Source organism: Rhinolophus sinicus, chromosome 1 (genome assembly GCF_057876585.1).
Source record: "Rhinolophus sinicus isolate RSI-liver-muscle chromosome 1, RSI-T2T, whole genome shotgun sequence".
NCBI classification, from domain to species: Eukaryota; Metazoa; Chordata; class Mammalia; order Chiroptera; family Rhinolophidae; genus Rhinolophus; species Rhinolophus sinicus.
In genome coordinates, this window is record NC_142501.1 from 50,956,696 (window position 1) to 50,975,822 (window position 19,127).

At 39.7% G+C, this 19,127-nt stretch overlaps 1 protein-coding gene across 2 annotated transcripts in view; it reads left to right on the forward strand.

Moving 5' to 3' along the window:
- PCED1B (PC-esterase domain containing 1B) overlaps nucleotides 1–19,127 on the forward strand; it is a 127,874-nt gene that overhangs the window by 89,232 nt on the left and 19,515 nt on the right. For both annotated transcript variants that reach the window (XM_074325792.2, XM_074325797.2), the window contains exon 3: nucleotides 15,731–15,900. The gene's annotated coding sequence lies outside the window, so the exon portion shown is untranslated. The remainder of the gene's footprint in view (nucleotides 1–15,730; nucleotides 15,901–19,127) is intronic.

The following is a 19,127-nucleotide window of genomic DNA, read 5'->3' on the forward strand; positions in this document are numbered from 1 at the left end:
AGAGTAGCATTCCATCTCCCAGGCAACTTCCAACTCTACACATTCTGGAATTCCTCTTTAAATATTAAATTGGCTTCACTGAGGGCATGTCTGAGAACTATAGATGTGTAGTAAAGAGGCCCAGTCTTGCAAAGTCTGTGGCTTTACAACTTAGAGGAAAGTTACACTTCCACTGGAGTTTTTCTGTATGTGCCAGCCAGGACCCATCTGCCAGCTCTTCTATCTGGACCTATCCTTTATCTCACCTGCTTCAAGTATAGGCTTTTAATTGGCCAACTGATCTCCCTTTATCTTCCTGACCGCGCTAAACTCTTTGAGCCATGGCTGCTTTATTCCTATAGGTTGCTCTGCCTGGGGGCACCTCCCCCTCTTTGGTGTCCCCTCTGTTCCCTCAGACATACATACATCCATCACAACACCGTAGCATCGTGTGACATTTATTAAATTACATGTCCATCTCCCCTTACTAAGGGCTCTGGAGTCAGAAGCCATGCCTCAGTTATCTTTGTGTTCCCAGCATCTAACATAGTTAGGGGTCCATTAAATGTTAGAGGAATAAATAAATAATTAAATGATAATCCCACGGGAAACATCATGCGGTAAATTCCTCAGCTAGAGCTCATAGGGATCAGTGATGTCCCACACAACAGCCTTGTAGGGGCAGGAATCCAGGAAGGGTTGTGGACCACAGGTCTTCCTGGTCGGTGGGAAACCATGGGATAAGCTGGGAGCCATAAGGCAAAAATCCTTTGAGCTAATCTGATTTATTTCTACAAAATTCTAGGCTTAGGTGTTATAATCTCTATTTCTGATGTGAAAAGTCTGCTTTTCTTAAAAATTGAAAGGAACTTGAGCCATTTCTTAGGTAGTTTCAAGACCAAACTGCTTCTCAGAGTTAAGGGCTTCCTTTTCTGAATGTGCACCTAAAGAGTTGGCAGTAAGGGGTGAGAGTGGCAGAGCCTGCAGATATGAACATGAGTATGGAAACTCGCATCCTCCAAATTGAGATGTGAAACGTAAGCTGTAGCCGTCCAGTTTCAATGTGGTGCTGGAGTGGGCAGAGGAGGAACGGAGTTTGGAGGAAAGTAAAAAGAAGTTCAGAGGACTGTTGGAAACATACTCATTTTACTTGTTCTCCCTAAAAGCACACCTGTTGCTGGTAAAATGGGACTTTTGCCAGCCCTAGTTACACAATTGTGGGATTTAGGTGCCAGACTCATGTTGCTTCTTATTGTAAAATGCTTCTGCATTGCCTTTTGGCCTTTTTTGATTTCTGCCATTTATTAGGTCACTGTGAACTTTCTCTCCATGTTTACTCACAATACCAGAAATGAGTTCCCTATCTTGGGAACTCTTTCTGTTCTTCCCGATTCACCTCACTTTGCTGTTCTTTTTCATTTCTTCTTCCTTACATTTGATCATTTTTATCTTCTGTATTTCTTCCACTTTATTGCTCACATCATTGGTTTCCTACCCCAGAGTCTGAAAGTGACATTAAAAAGTGATCTAAACACAAGAGTGTGCATCTTGTGCTTCAGAGATGAGCTGCCACTACTCCGTAGTGTACCTTTGTATGACACAGGAAAAAGGCGTCCCTGCCCTGCAGGGGCAACCCCCGCACCAGGGTAAACAGAGAGCAGACTGCTTTCAGGACCAACTCTCTTGTATGCTCTTGTGCCATGAACAAACTGCCCAACCAGAATGTGCAGTTGAAAGGGAGCAGAATATGCCACTTTGGCATATTGATTATTTTGAATTAAAGTTACTTAAGAAACAGCCCGTGCAAGGACACTCTGACCTCCTTTGTCCCCTGAAAGCAGAAAATAAATCTCCCACGTGAAAGGTACCTACCCTGTACCAAGAGGGTAAAGGGCATCCTTATCACCAAGAGAGAGAGAATTTAGGCCCGAGAAGGCTGCATAAACAAACCTAATTACTTCTTCACTAATGTACCACTCAAAGCCCAAAACCCTTTGCCTTGTCAGTTCTTCACAAATGTATTGTTTCTTTGACTAAAAGGCATAAAAACTGCCTGCCGTGGTCACTTTTTTGAGTCTCAAATGTCTATGGGCTCCCTTACGTAGGAAATTAACATTTTTTTCCTGTTAATCTGTCTTATGTCAATTTAATGATTAGACCAGCCAAATACCTAGGAGGGAAGAAGGGGAAAGTTTTCCTGCTCTCCACAGTTGTAATCAGAAGAGTCCATAATTTTGCTGAAATAAATGGTTATAGAGACTGTTGTTCTCATGATAAACATATTCTTCTTTAAAGTCTACTTAATGGATGGATGGCCTGGGACGCACATTTATTTCTTCAATTTTCATAGTTTACAGGTCCTTAAACACCACTCAAGGTTATATAGTTGCTTTCTGCTATAACAGCAAATCCAAACATCATGGACTTACTTGCTGGGCCATCTCTTCTTTTTAGTGCTATATCACCACCACATATTTTGTCTTCATTTCAGCAAACAATTAATGAGGCTCGACAATGAGCCAAACTCTTGAATCCCATCTTTGTTTCTCTCCATCTTGGCATTTTCACGTCATCTAGCCCTATGACAAAATGGGCGTCCTTAAAATTTCCAAACAGAAGTCTCCCAAGAGAGATGTTTGGCAAGCCCTTGGCATACCTTTCTGCTGCTCCAGGCCTGGGAGCCACAGAACAGACCGCTTGGGTCAGTTCCTCCTGCCCCGCCTGGCACTTCCACCCGCCTCCCCACAAGCCCACATACCCATTTCCATACAAATTGCTCGGAAGCCTGCTTGAAGAGCACAAACTAGTTCCATACCTTTTGTGGAAATCTCTAGGTGTAGACTCCACACAGAAAAAACAATTCTTTCTTCACACAGTATATTGTTATTTAGAAAATGCTTTCATGTGCATTAGTTCATGTGACCCTGAGTGGAACTGTCATTTGAAAAGCAAAAACGCATAAACTCAGACTAGTAAAATTCAATTATCTTTCAGGTTGTCTACCCCTTTTCTAAAGTGCGGGTTGGTTCCTAAAAGGGCACAAGTGAAAGCCCTGCCTCAATGTGGCCCCAGCTTCTGAGTCTCAGTCTCCAAAATGGGTGAGATCTCATGCCACTTCCATCTGTTCTGACCCACTTCCTCCTTGCCCTGGTCTCCGAGACTGTGGCCTCCACACCTTCACTCTGGATCCCTCTACTAGGCCTCTCTTCTTACCACTCCCTGCAGGTTTAAGGTGAAGTGATTTTTCTCACCTCCCCTTATAAATGAGGTCCTTGATGTCTCTACCAGTTTCCAAGGGGAGCCTTCTTTACCTGCAGCCATCCAAATCCTGAGTCTGGGATACACGATTTGTTCACACAAACTCTTAATCCTTTCAAACAACAGTAATATTAACTACAGCTTATTATGTCTATGTGACAAGCATGGCACTCTGCTTTACACGTATTGTCCCATTACATGTTTACGACAAACATGTCAGGTAGGAAGAGTGTGCGCATTTACAAATGAGGAAGCTGAGACTGCTGAGACTGAATTTAAGCAACATTTACCAAGAGCCCCACCTTGCTGACTCCAAAGCCCTGAGTTATCTGTTTTGAGACTCTCATCACCTCTTTATCTTCTGACAGCTTCACAATTCCATGAATTTAATTAAATCCATCCACGGAGCACAATTTTTGCTTAAAATCCCAAGTTTTCTTCCTACTGCTGTACCCCAGTATCACCTCTAACAATCCTACTGGATCTCAGAGCATCACCACTCCCAAGTCCTCACCTTGGTCTTCCCCAAGCAAACATTAGCATATCCACAGCCCAGTGCATTCACTTTTACTCTCATCTTGGGTAAATTGGAATAAGCTATGTTTCCACAACAATCAGGAAAAAGAAATTTTTACCACAAGCCTACAGCTCTTCACACAGACTTAGCAATATTTGTCCTATGGTCTTTGCCCTAAAGCAGAGGTTCTCAGCCTTGGTGGTACGTTAGAATCACCTGGGCACTTTCACCGGGTGTGGATACCTGGCAGGCTCTCTGTCCCAGAACTGAAGCAGAATTTCTGGGAGTGAGGCCTGGGTGGGTGCAGGCTTGGTTTGGTTTGGTTTGGTTTGTACCAGGTGATTCTAATGAGAACCCCTGCTTGCCGTTCTCTTTGCCAATCCACACATATCCATTACCATTTTCTAGAGCCGGCTCAGAATCATCCTGATACTATCTGGAGCATCTAGCACAGCACTTGCCAAAGAAATGATTGTTTTCTCTCCATACATCCTCATTAGCTCCTGCCCAATAAAACACCAATTTACTTTGTCACCTCTGTGTATCCAATCTACCCCATATCACCATGGACGATCCATCCGTTTTTCTAGAATTATTGTTTTCTCATTGTCTATAGATCTGGTTTACTTAAACAAAATAGTAGCTATGTCAACAATGGAGGCTATGTTTTATATTCTTTGCCTCTTTCCATAGTGCCAACAAAGAGTTTTTAAACCACAGTGACAGTAAATGGATGTTGATTACAAGTAGAATCTATTCTTTTGGCTTTCATTTTCCTTTGATATGAAAGTCAAATAGGCTGCAGAGAAGAGGGTGTTTAGAGGGCTGAAATAGAAATATGTAGCCTGGGGGGGAAAAAAACCCAATGATGTCTAGTCAGAAAAGTGAATTTATATATACATACAGCAGACTGATTACCTGTCAAAGTGAATAATCCTTTTAGACATGAGCTCATTCAAACAGTAAATGATTTCATTCAAAACTTTCCTTTGGGGACAGTTGCTGGAGCCTCTGTGTTATACAAATCCAACACTCTATTTAGAATCTTCAGCAGAAAAAAAGTAGGATTGGATGAGTCGAGAGCTCTACTTTCATTTTGAGCATAAAACTGGCAGCTTAGATCCTAGTCTGGGCTCTGCTACTAACCAGCTGTGACCTTGGTATGTCATTGAGTCCATCAGAGCTCACTGACTCCCACAGTTCTTCATAGTAATAATGTTAATGAAGATAACTAACATTGATGGAGTACTTGCTGTGTACTATGCTGAGCATTTTTCATGCATTATTCCACTTAACCCTCACAATCTCTCCTTGAGATGGATACTGTCATTATCCCCAACCGAGGAAACTGAGACTCACAGAGATTAATTTGTCCGATTGCATTTGTCCAAAGGTGTCCACGAAATGCATTTTTGTAAAAGTATATTCATTCAAGCCTAGCTCAAAAGCCCACTCTTCCCACATCTGTAAGCACCGTGCATGATTCTGGGTTCCTCTAACATTTCAGGCACACTGATATTTCAGGGTGTTAATGTTTGCAAGTCTCTTCTAGCACTCTGAGAGCACTTTGAAGTCAGGGCATGGTAATTACTAGACACTCAATATATGTGCCAAGTTAATGGTATAAACTCTCAGTTAGTCTTCACAACAACTTTGTAAGTAGAACTATTCTTGTTTGTATAGATAAAGGCTCAGAGAGGTTAAGTAACCAACTCAAGTTCACACAGGAAATAAAAAGTGGAGTCAGGTTTGGACCCAGGCATTAGACAATCCCTACTCTATGCTGGCATCACTATCCACTTAGTTGTCCAAGCCAATCCAGCCACCAGTGTTACATTAACACAGAGGCTATTGGACTGAGGTGGTGCTAATGCTGTGGCAGCCTACTTAAGCAAACCAAAACCTAAGCCTATAAATAACGCTTTCACTGCATTCATTGATTTCAAGTATTTTTTCAAAATATGCCAGAAATCCACAAAAAACAAAAAGCTGATATTTTGACTATTTTATGCATTTGATAATAACAAGTTGCGCTGCTTTATCTATAAATGACATTATTTTTATGTATAAAAATTTCGGATATATTCATTCGGATATATCCGACCGTTGCGGCCAAAGGGTTAAGGTTATGAAATCAAAACACAAAGGCAACCAATCACACATAACCCACTAGGCTTGAAGCCATAGCCAATCAATCACTTCCTTGGTTTGCTTCTTTTTTCTCTATAAGTAGTCTCTCCTGGAGTTTGTGCTGATGGAACGCTGCTAACCACTTCTAGTTTGGTGCTGCTCTATTCAAATTGATTTTTGTGAATAAACGCTTAACATTTTTAATATGCCTCAGTTTGCCTTTTAACCCCAGGGAACCATTCTCTACAGTGTTTTCCTGCTTGTGCGTCTTGCCCACTCCCCGACTCCTCTCCAGTCATTCTTCGGTCCATCACCTGTCCCCATCCCCTCGATCACCACCGTCATTCAGATTACTACCTTCACTCACCTGGATTACTACAATAGATAAGGAAGAAGGTTTGGAATTTTGGCTGACCTCCAAAACAAATGATTGTAAATTATGGATAACTTTTATAAACTGCAAGCATTTTTTATCATGTCCCTTAGAGACAAAGACATACTTCTACATGTTCAGCCCTGAGTAGCTTAATTCATGGTTCACTGGAAAGTTAGAGTTGTATTTTCACCCTGTGGTGTAAATTTCCATATGAGGGTCAGTACACTGCTCTAGTCCAATGAGTCAGTCATATGAGGCAACCAGATAGTCTCCAAGATGCTAACTTTGTTTGCTGATTGCATTTCACCAGTTGACTTCAGAGTCAGCCATTTCAAACTCAGTTGTGAAAACCACACTTGTTTTCCTGAGTTGTTGCTGTTTTTAACCTATTGCATTGCTCAGTCTCTCCGGGGCTGGGGCCTTCCCTTGCTCTTGCCCTCACCCTCACTAAGCTGCATTCCTGGTTACCTTGACATTGAATAAACATCACACGCTTTTGGTGCCTTTTGCTGTGCTCCGCCACCTGTAAGGACACTTGGTCACGTTGTATTAAGACCTCCCTGCAGTACTGGCTGCTTGTTCTTTGCTGCCAGCATCCTTCAGAAAACTTCCTCCCGTGCTCTTGAAACAGATCTGTCTCCCCACTGCCTGCCTCATCTCTTTACCAGTACTGGAACTAGTTTAGATCGAGCCCATAAAGGTCCCTTTGATATCTACCTCTTGCAAACACAAGAGAAACTTCTTCAGAGCAAAGGAAGTAAGTCATTTTTTGCAGACTGCTCAGACTCTTTCAACAATGACGCTTCTGCGAATATTAAGGTCTGCTCTTCTGGGAACTGCAGAACAAAGTACTCTAGTTAATATTCTCATTTGACCTGCCAAGCAGAAAGGTCACACTGGTAGGAGTTCCGTGTGCTATTTAAAGAACGGATGTTCCTTAGATGGGAAAGCGGCAATATATGGCCAGGGTTTTAATGAGACAGGGAAAGGGCTAATGTGGCAAAATTAGATAGTAAATGAAATTGTTCTCTTCAGAAATGACACTGGCCATTTATTCTGTTTTGTAATTCCATGGAAAGTTATTGTCTTCATTGTGAGCTTTGTGAATTATTCATTAGCATTATATATTTAATTTGCTACATGAAAGGTGTTCTTGTATGAAAGGCAAAAAAAACCTGTTTCCTTTTTTTGAAATTAGTCTTTAGGACTATTTCTAAAAGTTGGCACTACGTCTCAAAAGAGAAAATGAGGATCATGAGAAAAATGAAACAATCTCTTTCCACGTCCATTATTTTACAAGTCAATGCTGTCTAATAATTGATGGCTTTCAGGCTATTCCTTTCCCTCTACCTAACCTCCTTCTTCCTCTGGCTGTCTTCCTCATTTAAAGGAAACAACTCCCAGAAAACTACATGATAGTAGGTAGAGGAGGGGTGGGTATTATATTATAGAAGACGCAGTTCCTGGAGTATGTTGCAGTAAGATTCAGAAACAAGATTTTTCATAGCAGTTCAGTACAGTTTAATATCAGATATAGAGGCAGGCGAGGAAGAGCTAAGAAAATCATACCTTAGTCCATCAGAGTTGTCTCTTCCCAGTTTTTCAATTCTCTACTTCCTTACCTTCCATTCACTTTTTGTGTGAAATTAAATACTCATTTTTCACTTTATGTCCATGCAAATAGTAGTCTCAAGTCAATGTTGAGTGCACTGTGATTGTGTGTGTGTTTTTACCACTTGCTTGTTTCCTGTAGTTAATAATTGTGTTTTTTAAAAATTGCCAAATTTTCTTTGTCCCTATTACAATTCTTCCCATACTTTCCATTATTCTGTAAGTCAAATTTCCCACAAGATCAGTCAAACTAGGTCATGTATCAGTTCCAATTCCAGAATAAATGAATTCTTTTAAATTTGCAAGGGTGATGACATATAGCTCTATGTTTTGAAATTTTAAAATCTTGACATTTTCAAAGTAGAGTGTTTATGAGTGTCCCTTTTAAAAATCATGAAAACTATATTTAAAAAATGTATGTAACTTACACCATCTTCAAGTGGGAGTACATTTCTAGGAGACAGTAGCGCTTAGGAGCTACTTCTCTGACATTAGAATACCTCATTTCAAGTCTTCCCTCTGTGCCCACTTGAAACAAGATTCTTACCTATTTGTGCCCTCATTTTCACTACATAAAATGAGGATAGTAGTACCTACTACGGGACTGTTTGAGGTTTAACTTAAATACATAAATAATCAGTAAATGTGAGGTATTATTTAGCACAACATTAGAAAACACAATTTAAAAATACTGAGGGACTTTCTCTAAAGTTTATGTATGAAAAAATGTAAACACGAAATTAAAAGTAAAACAGTAAGCTGGAATAAAACATTTACAGCATGTATGATAGCGTAAAACATTAACATATTTAATATATAATAAGCCTTAGATAAAATAGAAAAGCAGGCAAAGCACATAAATTATCAGTTTATAAAAGAAATAAAACCAGCTAAAAGGAAACATATCTGCTCTCACTTGTAACAAAACTACATGTTAAAATACAGTGGTATACATAAAAAGAGAGAAGACACAGATTAGTAATATCAGGAATGAAAGAAGGGCCATCGCTATTAATCCCATAAACATTAAAAGAATAATAAAGGAATTTTATGAAAAACTCTATGACCACAAATACAATAACTCAGATGAAATGGACTATTTCTTTGAAAGACACAATCTATAAAAACTTACCCCAAGGAGAAATAGAAATCTGAATAAACATATACATATTAAAGAAACTGAATCAGTAATTAATAATCTTCCAGAACAGAACGTACTGGGCCCAGATGGGTTCACTGGTGAATTCTACCAGACATTTAAGGAAGAAATGATAGCAATCCTCTACAATCTTGTCCAAAAACAGAAGCTGAGGGAATACTTCCTAACTCATTCTAGGACTCCAGCATTCCTCTAACAGCAAATGTAGACAAAAACATTAAAGAAAGGAACACGATTGACCAATGTCCTTCATAAACATAGACTTAAAAATCCTCAACAAAATGTTAGCAAATCAAATCCAGCAATGTATAAAAAGATTTATATACCATGATGAAGTGGGATTTGTTCCAGGTATAGGAGGCTGGTTCAACATTTGAAAATCAATTAATGTAATTCATCTCATTAACAGTCTACAGAAAAAAAGCATGTGATTATATCAATAAATGTAGAAAAGGGATCTGAACAAACCCAATACTTATTCATAATTTTAAAAAAAAGAAAAACTTCAGCAAACTAGAAAGAGACAGGAACTTCCTCAACTTGATAAAGGATATCTACAAAATACCTACACCTTGCACCATACTTCATGGAAACTAGATGCTTTCTCCCTAAGATTAGAAAAAAGGCAAGGGTGTACCCTCTCAACACCCCTTTTCAGCATTGTATAGAAGTCCTAACTAATACAATAAGACTTGTATTTTAAAAAGGAAGTAAAAGGCATACAGATTGGAAAGGAGGAAATAAAACTGTCTTTGCTCACAAATAACATGATTGTGTAGAAAATCCCAATGAATCGACAAAAAACAACTCTTGGAATTAATAAATGATGATGGCAAAGTTACAAGATGTAGGTTAATGCACAAAGTAATCACTTCCTTATATACCAGCAATGAACAAGTGAACACCATTTACATTAGCACCCAAAAGAAATACTTACGTATAAAGCTGAAGAAATATGTAAAATTGTATGATGAAAACTACAAAACTGATGAAAGAAATCAAAGATGATCTAAATAAATGGGGAGCTATTCCATGCTCGTGGATTAAGAAGACTGAATATTGTTAAGATATCAGTTCTTTCCAATTTGATCTACAAATTCAACGCAAAGCTAATAAAAATCCTCGCAAGTTATTTTGTGGCTATTGACAAATTGATTCCAAAGTTTATATGAAGAGGCAAAAGACTCACGATAGCCAAAATAATATTGAAGAAGAACAAATTCAGAGGACTGACACTATCTGACTCTAATTTTTACTATAAAGCTTTAGTGATGTGGTATTGGCGGAAGAACAGACAAATAGATCAATGGTACAAAATAAAGAGCCCAGAAATAAACCCACACAAATATAAGCAACTGATCTTTGACAAAGGAGCAAGGGCAATTCAGTGAAGAAAAGGATAGTCTTTTCAGCAAATGGTGCTGAAACAACTGGACATCCACATGCAAAAAAATAAGTAATAATAATAATGAAAGAAAAGACAAGAAACGACACAAACCTTACACCTTTCCCAAAAACAGATCACAGACCTAAATGTAAAGTGCAAAACTATAAAACTCTTAGAAGATGAAATAGGAGAAAAATTAGGTGACCTTGTGTTTGGCAATGTGGTTTTCGATCAACACCAAAAGCGCAATCCATGAAAGAAAAATTGGGAAGTGGGACTTCATTAAAAGTGAAAACTTCTCTAAAAAGACACTGTTAAAAGAATGAAAAGATAAGCCACAGACTAGGAGAAAACATTTACAAAACACATATCTGATTAAGAACTTACATCCAAAAAGTACAAAGAACTCTCAAAACCCCGTAAGAAGAAAACAAGCAACCCAACTGGGCAAAAGATCTGAACAGACACCTTACCAAAGAAAATACAGATGGCAAATAAGCACATGAAAAGACGCTCAACATCATATGTCAGTAGGGAATCACAAACTGAAACAGCAATGACACACCTATTAGACCAAAATCCAAAACAATGACACCACCAAATGCTGGCAAGAATGTGGAGCAACAGGAACCTCTGCTATTGCTGGTGGGAATGAAACATGGTGCAGCCACTTGGGAAGACAGTGCACCGTTTCTTATAGTGCCAAACTTAGTCTTATCCAATCCAGCAGTCATGGTCTTTTGGTATTTATCCCAATAAGTTGGAAATTACAGCCACACAAACACCTGCATTTGAACGTTTATAACAGCTCAATCACAGTTTCCAAACTGGGGAAGCAACCAAGATGTCCTTCAATAGGTCACTGGATAAACAAACGGGTATATCCACATAACGGAATAGTATTCGGTAACAAAATCAAATGACAGACTGTCCAGCCATGAAAAAAAAAAGGATGAAGCTTAAACGCATATTATTGCTAAGTGAAAGAAGCCCATCAGAAAAGGCTACATATTTTATGATTCTGAGTATATACGACATTCTGGAAAAGACAAACTAGAGAGACAACAAAAAGATCAGTGGTTGCCAAGGTTTCTAGGGGAGGGAAGGAGGCCGTGCAGCACAGAGGATTTTTAGGGCAGTAAAACTGTTCTGCATGATACTGTCGTTGTGGATACATGACATAGTGATACACGATGGTACATGACACTATGAAATGTGGTGCATACAAGTATACACTTGTCCAAACCCATAGAATATACCACACAGAGTGAGCCCTAATGTAAACTAAGACTTTAGTTAAAGTAATATATCAATATTGGTTCATCACTTGTAACAAATGTACTACATTAATGCAAAATTTAATAGTAGCAGAATTTGGGAGGTGAGGGAGTATATATGGAAAGTCTCTGTACTTTTTTTCTGTAAACCTAAAACTGCTCTAAAAAACAATCTATTAATACATTTTTAACATGGTATGATATAACATGTTTCACTAATGATATTTCAAAATTATTTGTATATTGCAATATTTACTATTGGTGAGGATGAAATCTACTTTTTACTCAAGGCTAGTTATCTTTTTAAAACTTACATATATATTTATACATATGAATGTATATACAATTTGTGTGTGGGAGGGGTGTGTCTACCTCTGTTGTTTCTCAGTGCCCTCTACAAACAAACAAAAAAACATTACATTCACTGCCGTATTGGTTGACCAGAGCAGTGCCTAGTACATAGTAGGCAACCCATAAATATTTACTAAATCAATGATGAATGATACTCGTATGTCAGATTTGAATGTAAATGACTCCTATGATTGCACTAAAATGTGCTATGATCTAGCCCATACATATTTCTCTGTCTTACTTATAAGGCTATAACAAGCATTACCAAATACTTGGCTGATACCAGGATACAATGTGCCTATGGCATTCGGCTACATCGGACCAATAACTCTAACTTAGTTCAGTTTGTTCAAGAGTAAGTGGAAAAAATCATAATGACAGTTAAACAGTAAAGGGCACATGAGATGTGGATTAAAAGGCACAGTTGTTCATTTCAATTCTATTTCCCCAGTGTTCCTAAAAGCAAAATAGAGATTTGTTTGAAGTTACCTGGGAGGCTTTTTAAAGTTCTAGGTGGTATTGTTATTAATACTGCCCTAACGATATTTTATTATTATTATTATTATTATTATTATTATTCCTTAACAAAGGAAACACATTTTTTTTAAGTTCATCTTTGAATAAACCCTAAGCATCTATCTGGAAACAGGCCACTGAGCTCTGTCTGTCCAATTGTGAAGAAATATTAAGTCGTCAGATAGACTGCAATACCAGTATACTGGTGTTACAAATATCCAATTATCTGTATTAATTGTAAGTACCACAAACAAAATAAAAACAACTAAAAGCTGCGTATGAGGCATTAAGGCTTTGAGAACCTGATTTCAATAAGCTACTAAGAAATGAAAATTCATTAAACTCTGTACTTAACAAAAGGGTAAAAATTTGCCACGACAGGGAGTTGCTACTTAATAGCACCATCTTAGCTCCCATTCTTGGGTTGGCAAGACTATGAGAAATTGTGCCAAAATTGTCCTATCAAAAAATGATGCTGCATTGCAGAAGCACGTGTTTTCAGGCTATGCCAGACTGGACGTTGCCTGGGAAACTGGCTTCTGCTACAGAGAGAAGGGAAAGCATTCCTGAGGCAAGGTCGTTTCAGAATTCTCTATCTCCGGCCCTGTTGTGGCTTCTGCTTACCTATCTTCTACCCACTGCCCCAATTTGATCTCATTTTGTGTTGTCCCTGATTCCCAGATGTTTACTTGAATTTGACTTCTTCACTGTCTAGACAGAAGTATAAAAAAAACAAAAAAAACAATAACCTCAAAGATGTTTGGTTTTACCAATATAGTGCTTTTTTTTAGCCAGTGTTTTAAAAACCAGATATATTTCATAAAGATCTATATTTACAGGTTTTTCTTTTTGAAAGCTTGGAATAGCTGGTAATACTGCAGCCATATTCCCTCATGCAGCAATCAATAGAGCAGTGTGGCTACTGCTCCCTTAACTGGCACGTGTGTGCTCCAGGTTGTGCAATCCCCTCTATTCCCTATTGCCCAGTACTGAAGCTGGGTATTAATTTTCGTTTACCACCATACTTTTATTTGTTCTTTCTATATGGTAGGGAGGTATTTCTCTCTTCCCATGAGAAGTGGCAAAACAAAAGATGTAATAAGAGCTTAAAGAACGTCAAGAAAGCTTCTTTTTGCCAGGACTGCCATCTTCCAGGAATTCGTCAAAATGGCCAACAGAAATGGAAAGAGGAGAGGTAGCTGCTATGTGTTCTCTGCTATGGGCCTTTTAGAAAACATGGAGTTGTTCCTTTGGCCACAGACATGCGAATCTACAAGAAAGGTGATATTGTAGATAGACATTAAGGGAATGGGCACGGTTCAAAAAGGAATGCCCCCCAAGTGTTCCCATGGCAAAATTGGAGGGGTCTACAATGTTACCCAGCATGCAGTGGGCATTGTTGTAAACAAACAAGGGCAAGGTTACTGCCAAGAGAATTAATGTACATATTGCACATATTAAGCTCTCCAAGAGCTGAGATCGCTTCCTGAAACGTGTGAAGGAAAATGATCAAAAAGAGAAGGAAACCAAAAAGAAAGGTACTGCGTTCACCAGCCTGCTCCATCCAGAAAAGCACACTTTGTGAAAACCGATGGAAAAGAGCCTGAGCTGCTGCTGGAGCCCATTCCTATGAATTTATGCCATGATAGGTGTGAAAAAAATGAAAGACCTCTATACTGTTAAAAAAAAAACAAAAATGTCAAGAAAAAATATACACTATAATTCTTGGAAGAAGTGAAGACAATTTCTACATGTTTAATATGCAAAGTGAGTGTACATGCAAGAACAGACCCTGCTCATTTATTCTCTTATATTTCATATCTAACCCCTGCAGCCATTGGAGTTTGCCAGTTCCTGGTCTGGTTCTCGGACAGCTGGGTGTTCTTGGAATGTGTATCATGCTCTGGATCTATCGCCAGTCCTAGTTTGCTGCCTCGTTTCTTTAATCCACTCCTGCCTACAGACCAGGAGAGGCAGGTCCTACATCTTAAAAGTTGAAGGGTCTGGTGGCTCTAATTGCGCCTCCTCATTTGCCTGCCTCATTGTCTGCAAATAAGCTGATTTATGTAGATGGGCCATCATATTCCCTTCTCATTTAACAATAAATGCTATATGTTCAGATATTCTCAGTATAAAAGGATCTGGGTATCCTAGCTCAGTTTTCTCCCTAATTATTTCATCTTCCTTGTAATTGATGTTATCTGTAGATTCTGCTATAACCATCAACCAATTCAGACAATAGTTTGGGTTTTTGTTTTTAATAAAAAAAAAAAAAAACAATGAGAGGGCAGGAGGGAGAAGAAAGAAAAAGAACTAACACCACCCTCAGTAAATATTAACCATAATATTATTAATAGTTGATATCAGGCCTGTGGTTTTTCTCTACCTTTTCTCTCCTTGGTAATTCCTCAGCTTACTGGAGACAAGGCAAAGAGTCACTTCCATTTTCTGCACTCTATGTGAACTGACTGAAAACTCCCAGACTTTTTAAAAGCCCTTATATGTTGGAAAGGAAGGTGAGAAAATAGATCTGAGGGTGATCGTGACGGCTGCTCCATCTCTACCTTCCACTCTGCACTCTCAAATGCCAACACCCCAGGTGACTAGATGGCTTAGCCAGTATGTGCTCCCCCCTTACATAGTTGGGTGTCTGAAAGTCCAGGGACTTTGACAAAATCATCCAAAAGAACTGGAGCTGGAGCCAACTTTGCTGCATTGGAGTAAAATGGAGGAAGGGGCTTTGACTGTTCAGGTTGAAAGGGGATGTTAGCAAACAATTACCAAAAATCTCACTAGGAGAAGGTGTAGCTGAGGTTCCCCGGGTGGTTTCTAGCTGAGGGCCTTCAGGGAAAAATCTTTTCAGGTCCTAGGAGGTACCCCATGGTCAAAGCACCAAAAAATAAAGGGACTTTAGCCTGAAGGTGACAGATGGAAGGCTAAATGTAAAATAAATGATTAGGCGATTACAAGTGTTGGTTTGCATAAGCATGTTGGATTGGCTGAGATGAAGTGGGGGAGCCAGCAGACTATACTAATTACCTCCTGAAAGAGGAAGCCCTGAGCCACCTCCACAGAGCAGGCCGAGGCCACAGGGGCATGCCCTCCAGCTGGCTGAGGTTGCCGCCCCCACCCAAGCCTGCTGACGGAAGTGCTGTCTCTCTCCTGATAGGACAAGAATGACCCAGCAGATCGACAAGGGACCAAGAGAAGCTCCCCACTGCCTTTTCTTCCTCTTAGCATGGATGATAGTGGGGCATACCCACTGACCTGTCTTCCTTCCTCCTCTGGACTAAACGATGAAAGGACATGACACTAAGGAAATCGTCCTTTCATGAACACGTAAGTATGCATTCCTCATTATCAGACACAACCGCAGGTGAAGAACTTGCATCAGGCTTGTGAGCCGCGTCCTGGCCATCAGTGATACATCCCCTCCCTGAAGACATCCACTGAGAGAACTTATTCAGATACAACATTTGGGCGTTTGTTTATTTGCTTGTCTTTCATTTAAAGAAATAATAAGCTTCTTCTCGAGTTTTCTTTAACAAACTAAGCATATGACTGGCAATGTTTTCAGATTTTTGTCTACTTCCTCCTAAAATTTAAGTCTGTGGTTAATCAAGCTCTGCAAAAAAGTTTCTCCTTCAGTCTGTGGGTTAACATAACTCTCTGAATAACACCCCACATTTTGTTAGTTGTTTTCTGAGTATAAGCAATCAGAATGAAAATTTAAGTAAATGAGGTATAAGTTTTCCCTGGGTCTCTCTTCTGTGGCTCCACTAAATGTCAAGGACGTCTGAGGCTGCTGTCACCAGACACACGCCTGAAACCAAAGCAGTGACATGTTAAGGGACAGGCTTGGTGCTGTCAACTCAGCACCGGCCTTTGTTCCCCTACAGGCAATAACAAAACAGCCTGTTTGACTTTGCCACAATGTTTTAATTTCCGTTTATATCACCATTCTACATGTGGCACCACTGTCGGCATGGAAGTGACACCTGTCCAGGAGGCGATGAGGTGCCAGGTGTTGGGGGTGGGCAGAGAGCAGGGGAAGCTGATGTGGACTGGATCCAGACCTTACTGCTTCCTAGCTAACTGGCCTGGGGCGAAACCTGACCCTCCGAAGCCTCTTCCCTCATTTCATATTCCTCCTGGAGACAGGAACACCTACCCTGCAGGATGGTTTCAAAGGTAACTAATGGACATATGATGTCTGGGATGTAAAGTAGACTCCTGATAAATGATAGCAATAATTACTATTGTTGATTTTGTAAAGAGTTAATACACTTAAAAGGCTCAGAATACTCAGAATAGTATACTCATTGGGTGTTCATTATTATTTATTATTGAGATCCAAGGGAACCCAGATGTCTGTCAGTTGGGGACCTTCAGGCCTTACTGCAGTAATGCTCTGTATTTGGCTAATATGCCTGATTCAGAAGAGGCCGAAGGTTTGACATTTTCAGAAAACTTTGACAGGATTTAACAACTTAAATTCAGTCTCTGAAAGGGAAGTGAAATTAGATGATCTGCATCTTAGAAAGAGCAAAAACTGCAGGTTAGAGAATGGGGTGGAGGAAGAAAAGAACATGTGGGAAGATAAATTAGGAAGCCATGGCAGGATTTCAGATCTGAGCTAAGGGAGAGGCTGTAGGAAGAGAAGCGGACTGAGCAGCGAGCATTTAGAAGATACGATCTACTCTGCTCCTGGCAAGGCAAGGAAGGAATCGCAGATGATCTTGCAATTTCTGTCCTGGAGCAATTAAGTGAACATTGACTTCAGGTCCTGAATGAGGAACAAGCTTGAGGAATAAGATAATTAGTGAAGAATTTATTTTACATTGGATCGTGGCATAGTCACAGAATTTATCCAACCAGCAACAAAGAGACATTTCTTGATTCTTAGTTATTTTTGTCATGTATTTTAAAACTGCTTCATGATTTAACCGATGTGCATCACCACGAGTAAATGCATATATAGAAAATAAACGGTCTTTTGTTCTGATACCAATCTATAAGTATTGGTACTGTTACACAGCACTTAAAAATCATGACTAAGAAAATAGAATACTGACAAATGAGTCAAAGGTTTGTAGTCATAGGTTAATTAAGCTGGTAAACATCAGATTCAGAGGAGCGAAGTAATTTCTCGTTCTCCATCTTGATTTATTTAAATGTATTTCAGAGATTCAACACGGAAATATACTAAGGAGAGAAACGGCCTAAAGGAGGAGTAACCAGTAACATTTGTAACCAGTGACATTATTTGTGTAAATAATTTGGAAAAATATTTAAAAGCCTGCTGTTTTACCAGAAGAATGGAATAGTGTGTTCTACAATTGATATATAAAACAAATTATGCAATTTGAGTCAGTCATTTTATTTAGAAAGCAAATATCCATCTGCAAAGAGTCTGACCAGAAGCCACTTTTCACAGTGCTATTCATAGAGGAATATTTTTCCTCTGATTCCCCAAATGATGTAGGTGATGTTGGATCTGCTGGCAGTTTCTGGGTGTAGGCCGTGGTCGTGAGACTGAAGAATGGAAACAGGGACCCAGGAGACGCAAAGAGTTTTACAAAGAGGATAGTTTATTGAAAGCAAAGAGTCAGAGCTCCCAAACGGGAGGGGGTCCCAAATGGGGGTGGCCCCAAGACTGAGGCAAAAGCTCTTATTTTTATATCTTCCCTTGCCTGTTTGGGGAAGGAGAGCTGTTTGAAGAAGGGAACTGTTTGAAGAAGGGAACTGGCGCCTTCTAATGAAATTCGTCTACCAGGTTTGTTCTGCTTGCCCATCCTAAAGGAATTAGCAAAGTAACCCACTCTTATCTATCAGATCAGCTCCGTTTGTGAGGCCAAAAGGAATTTTATGATTAACCTCAAGGCCTTGTTACATTATGTCCTAGAGCGAAGGAGTGATTTCAAAACCTGGAGTTTTAGGATATGGCTGTCTTTGTGTATTCCATCAGGGACATGCTAGCTAGCCTGTATCACTATTTACAGTAAAAAAAAAATTTTTTCCCCTTCTTCTTCCTCCCTTCCCCCCACTCCACTTCAAGCCGTTGTTTCTCAGTCTAGTTGTGTAGAACACAGCTCCCTGGCCCATGCTGGTATAATGACCTTGCGCTCCCCCCAGCTGAGGCAGTCAGTTGCCAGTCATTGGTCACCCGCTCACAGCAGTTCACGGTAGCTCTCACTGGCTGCCCTGGCCATTCATGTTGGCCACTGGCCACGGTGGCACACGGCAGCCCAGCTCCAGGGAGAGCTGTGGTTCACAGTCTTAGCTGTAGAGGGTGCAGCTCACTGGCCCATATGGGAATCGAACCGGCGACGGTGCTGCAACCACCTGAGCCACCGGGCCAGCCCTGTTAGAATTAATTTATAATGCCACTTACAGGCATGCATTTTTTTAAATATACAGATTTTCTAAATTGTCAATGTTGTAGATAGCGCTTTCAAATATGACAAGTTGAAAAAAAGAAATTTTAAAGAGAAATTTTTAAAATGCAGATCATGAATGTGAAAGATAAAGGAAGATTCTTTGCCTCTGATTAGGAGGGGGATGAT